The sequence below is a fragment of the Siphateles boraxobius genome, unplaced genomic scaffold (assembly GCF_051911475.1).
Source record: "Siphateles boraxobius isolate OS27281-9 unplaced genomic scaffold, OSU_SipBor_1 31, whole genome shotgun sequence".
Classification (NCBI taxonomy): Eukaryota; Metazoa; Chordata; class Actinopteri; order Cypriniformes; family Leuciscidae; genus Siphateles; species Siphateles boraxobius.
Genome location: NW_027508931.1, coordinates 3607472 through 3613462, shown reverse-complemented (window position 1 = coordinate 3613462; position 5991 = coordinate 3607472).

The following is a 5991-nucleotide window of genomic DNA, read 5'->3' as shown; positions in this document are numbered from 1 at the left end:
CAGCTCAACGGACACTCCATTCCTCAGGGCCAGTGGAATACGGCGCAGTGGCTGGACGACTGGCGTCACAGAGGAGTCAATGAGGGGTTGATGCGCAAAGGCAGACAGACAGCCCATCCCTTCAAACAGTGATGACCACTTCTGATGCGGTCCGGCAGCGACAGTCATGATGGCAGCCCCTCCTGTGTCAATGAGTGAAAATCCCAATGCCATGAACAGATCCAGCCCCATTAAATTCGCCCCTCGTCGGGCCACATTGAAAACAAAGGATGGCAAGGCCCTAGTGCCATAGCGAACAGTCACTGTGATGGACCCCAACAGGTCAATTTTTGAGTCACCATACCCATGTAGGATAGCAGTGGGCGTAGACAGTGGACAGAAATGGAAGAACTTATGGTATGTACTGGCATTTAGGAGGGAGACACTTGCGCCTGTGTCTAACAGCAGGGGAATACACACTGTGTTTATATTCACTGTACATGACTTGAACTGCATGGGCCCCGATGTTACATGGCGAATTATGGTGGGTAAACCACGGGGAGTGTGTCCATCCGACCTGGAGGGGGCAGAGCGGCACATTTTTGCAAAGTGATTTTTTTTCCACAGTTACGACATGTTTGGTTATTAGCTGGACAGTTCTGGGCTCTGGTGGCATGTGTGTTTGATCCACAGTTACCACAGGAAAGCTGCCTTTGACGCTGACACGGCCCTTGTTGTCTTGTGAGATGCATGACTGAGTCTGGGGCTGTGTCTGGTACATCCAACCCAGTGCTAGATGGCTGCTGCTGTTGCTGCTCATGTGACTGTGCACTTATGCGAACTGCTTGGCTTAATGATAATTCTGTCCGTGTTGATTTAGCTGCACATTCAGCTGCACTTTCGATTTGGAATGCAATGGCAACAGCCCTAGCCAGTGTCAAATCATCTGATTCGAGTAGTAACGTCTCCCTGATTTTAGACTGTGTAGTGTGCTCAATCAGCTGATCTCGTACCATCTCGTCCGTCAACGCGCCAAATTTGCAATGACTGGCTAAACCTTTCAGGTTAGAGACGTACTGATGGACAGACTCACCCGGGAGTTGATGTCGTTGTCTAAACATAAACCGTATCAATAAAGCACTCTGTGGAGCAGCAAACTGGTCTGTTAAAAGTTTAACTGTCTCTGCATAGTCTATATCTGTCCCGTTGCCGGTTAACGTCTCCAGTACGTGTTGTCCCTCGACTCCTAAACAGTGCCTCAGCAAAGCTGTTTTCCGAACTGCACTCACGTCGGCTAGTCCCGTAGCTTGAAAGTACGTTTCAAAAGACTTATGCCAGCAATTCCACGGTATTGTGGGCTCACCGGGAAGTGCAAGGAAAGGAGGTGGAGGAGGAAGAGAAAATTCAGCCATCCTTGTCGCCAAATGTTGTATATAAAAAAGGACGCTGGAAAAGAGGTTAATGCATACAACTCACTTTACTTTTAGAAAAAAACGGAACTGCCATTTCAGACCAAAACAGCTGCATACTCGACATGCATCAAGGCGTTACCAAACTAACACAGATTAACTTGTCCTGAACGGACATAACAGAGGGGAGCAAGGACTGTGTTTTGCAAAGAGAGTTTGGGGTAAATAAATAATTTTACAAATGTCCTGCTGTTGCTGCTGGTCATGCAAATGTTTGTGCTTTGTTTCTGTTTGATATAATTGTAAATATAGGCCTATCTATTAAAATACTGATATTCTGGTCTATAACCCCTCCCTGAACATCCTGCTGTCCTGTATCTTGCTCTCTCATTGGCTGTCGGTCATCGCCGATGTAGTTTTCAGTCAGAACACTTTTCACAGAGCAGGATTGTGAACCGCCAACAGGTCCAGATATTTAGCATGCCAAATATCTCACAGGCGTCGGTGACTCGTCGTCGATTCTCTCAGATCGCGTCTTTGCTCATTCACACTGCGTGATTGTCACTCGCGTGAACGAGCACCGATTTGCCTGTGATTTCGGGCATTTGTCTGCGATTTCTCAAAACCTGTCGGCGAGCCAAAATCGGGGCTAAAATCGTGCAGTCTGAACTCAGCATTACTCACCGCTCGGCTCCGTCGTTGCTCTCGCACTACAGACTTCGCTGAACCACGCCCCCCTCGCCACAAATATAAAGTATATAAACAATATATATAGGGCTACTATACATATATACACATATATATATATATATATATATATATATATATATATATATATATATATATATATATATATATATATATACTGGCTTTTTATCAGCCACCCTGATCTCAAAGATATCGGCATCGGCCATCAAAAAAACACTATCAGTCGACCACTATTTGGAAGACTCACAATGACCATTTTGAATGGAAAATTGCGACTGAAACAATTCAAAATTTCTTTTTTTGTGGTTACGTAAATTTAAATGACTGAATTTTTATTTTTGGTGAACTGTTCCTTTAAACCTCCTATCAGCAAGAGACCAGCAAAAATATATTCATGACTGCTCAATTGTCTGAGGATGACAAGATCTGAGAGCCTTTGGTCCCTTTATTCTCATAAACACTTTTGGACCGACAGTCAGGAAAAAAGACACTTGACTACTTGTATAACACATAAACTTATATTGGCCTTTAGAGTTCAGATAGTGGTAGCCAAGATAGTGAAGTGTGATAGACAAAATGGCTAGTCAGTGGCAGCTGCCTGCTGGGCCACTGAGCCGTTACCACACGCTGAGTCACTGGGGAAATAGTGGATGGAAAATATAATTTCAAAATATGATAACAAAACCTGACACACGTCCAGATGACAACTATCAAGAATACAAAAGCGAAACAGTGGCCAGCTGATGGACAAGCAGGTCCACAGGGAGAAAAGTAATTTCAATAAAAGGAAGTATACACAAAATGCACAGACTTAGTCTAAATTATTTTTTATCAAGAGAAATCAGGAGAATGTTGCGGGCGAATCTTTTGAGCCTTTGAGGAGCGGGCTTCTGTAATTACAAGCCAGATAATAACCTGGTCGATATTCTCAAATCGTCTTTAATAATGTCTCATGAGGGAGCATTGATGAGCTGCAAATGTGCAGAAAACTGATGGAGAAATTCCAGAGATGGAAACAGGGATGAAACGAAGCGACTATCAGTGAACTTTTCACACGAGGCCGTTCCCAGATTGCATGTCACTCTGTGCCTAATGAAAATGAGTTTTTATCTGTAAGAGCCTGGTTATCATGGCCTCTTTTTTCTCTTCTCCTTTATGTTGTTAATTAGATATTCCACGACAGACTGCAGAGATGTCATTCCTAACGCCCCGCGTAACATGCTGGCGAGATATTGGTCATGATTGTGACTCAATATATCACAACTGTAAGGCTGCAGAATTAGACAGAAAAACATTAATTATGATTATGAAGTCTTTCAGTGAAATTCACAGCCACTGATAAAATGTATTATCTGAACTCCTGGGTTGTCAGTGAGTAATAAATTCTGTATTTTAAAATAAAAACATATTATTTTAAAATATACACATTATTTTATATAAATGTCCATTCATTATTAATATGTATATATACACCTTTTTTATTTTACATTATACAGTACTTAATATTACTTTAAATTATTCTTTAAATTGACTAAAAGTGACCATAAAGGCATTTATAGTTTTACAAAAGATTTCTATTTAAAAAATTTTTTTTTTAAATGATTAAAAAAACCCAATTATATATATATACCAATGTTGAAATGCTGCTTAAGATATATATATATATATATATATATATATACATATACATATATATATATAGGCCTATATATCATGAGATGCTGTGTCTCATTACGAAGGATGCATCCTAGGCTAGAGGTCACATTTGTCGGGTTCATACATCAGTGAGGTTGTCTCATTTTAAAAAAGTAACAATTTAATTCCAATGGAAGACAGAAATTACAATAATTCACACCTCACAATGAAATACAATTTCATAATGTTTACTTATTTGAAACGGGATATCCTCGATGGGGTATCCTTCAAATTGAGACAACTACTCAGTGTTTTTGAAGGAATCGGTTAAATGAATGATTCAATGACTCACTCATAAAGACATTTGCCGCCACCTACTGGTTACCAATGTAGCCTGCAGAAAGATCCACTAGAAAATCCTCAGCACTAACTGACCGACAGGATTCTGTGCAGATTCAAAGTGTGGAACTGTTGTATAATAAAATGTATAACTGTGTAATAAAAAATATTATATAAAAAGTATAAAAAGCAGTATTAGCAGTATTGCTGTACAAATACAAATAATTATAAACCCTTTATTTTATATCATGTATCCTTGATCTTTTTTTCACAGCTACTACAACTGATCTGTTCTCTGTCATACAAACAGAGAGAAAGGAACAGCATGGTGAAATCATTCCTGCCAGCATTCAGCTTCTGCATGTGACCTCGGGTCTCTGAACAAATATAACTTGGAGGGGGCGAGAGAGATAGAGAGGAGGGGGAAAATGAAAGAAAGTGTGCAAGAAAGAGAGAGGAAGCATCTGTCATCTCTTTAGCCAAGAATTTCTTTTAATTCAAAACTGAGTTCTCAGGATTCCTGTTGAATTACTCACTCTCCTAGAAGTGAAAGCACATGGTTTTAGAGCGTCATCATTCTTGAAGGCCAATGTAGTTTACCATCAGCTAAATCTACACTTGAAGTGCTGATGATTCTCAGATTTGTGGTTCATGGCCGACTCATCTCCCCTCAATCAATCTTCACACAAATACTCTCATCCTCCATCTTTAAACCAATTTCAGACTATAAGGGCCCTCATGGTACAATTTAGTAGTGATTTATGTCAAATTCACACTGCATTCAGCATTTTTCAACTGGTGCACATAATTTAGATCCAGAATAAAGCGGGCAAAATCGAGTCAGCAAGTGGATGAGAGTTTTATAGTGTTTTGATGTCCAAAACGGGCAATGGCCATTTGGCAATCTTGAAAATACTTTGTTTTAGGTAGCCAATTTCATGCCTGAATCATAAAAAACAGAGTAATAGTTGATTATGGCTAATATATGCAACACATTTGAAAGCACAACTGAGCTTAATGACAAGTATAAAAAAGTATAAAATCAGTAATCTTCAGTATAAAAAAACAACAACAACAACTTGTTTTGTTTATTTCTTCTCCCACCAACAAGTACTAGATGGCCAAAACCATCAGGCTGATTTCCACCAAGAAATACACAGACTGAAAGCCTTTAGTCTAATAAACATTGAAAGTTGTGAATAAATTATGTATTACCTCCCTGTTTAATGCATTTACAATCACTCACTTAAACACTCTCAAGTGCCATTTTCGGCTTGTTCAGTTCCAGCTCATTAGCCACTGTTCGAGTAATTTGGATGTGAGAGAAAACACTCTGGAAATTTTTTTGGTTTCACTTTATGATGGTCCCTTTAACACATCCTGTTGTCTATAAGTAACATTGCACCTTCATGTCTACTAACTCTCATTAGTGTATTAGTAGAGTGTTAGGTTTAGAATAAGTTGACATGTACTTGCAAATTTACTTATAGTCAGTAGAGTGTCTGTTGGAGGAGCATCACAATAAAGAGTTTGCAGAAGCAGATAGTCCACTAATACCCTAATGAGAGTTAGTTGACACGTAGTTGCAAAGTTAGCCTACTTATAGTTAACAGAATGTTCAAAAGGGACCATCAAAATAAAGTGTTACCATTTTTTTAGGCCCCTTCACACCAAGGACGATAACTATAAAGATAGTGATAAAGATATACAGTAGTTCTAAAAATCATTCACAATATTAAATAATGTTAGAGTTCACACCAACAATAACGGCACAGAGAAACTTGTGTTTTTCACTTACAGGCGACAAGATTGTCAAAACAATCCCGTTCACACGGACTTGTGAAAACAGCTAAAAACGGTGTATGCTGCCAGGCAGTTGGCGAAGTCGCTTTGTAAAGAAACACTACGCGCCTAGACTGAA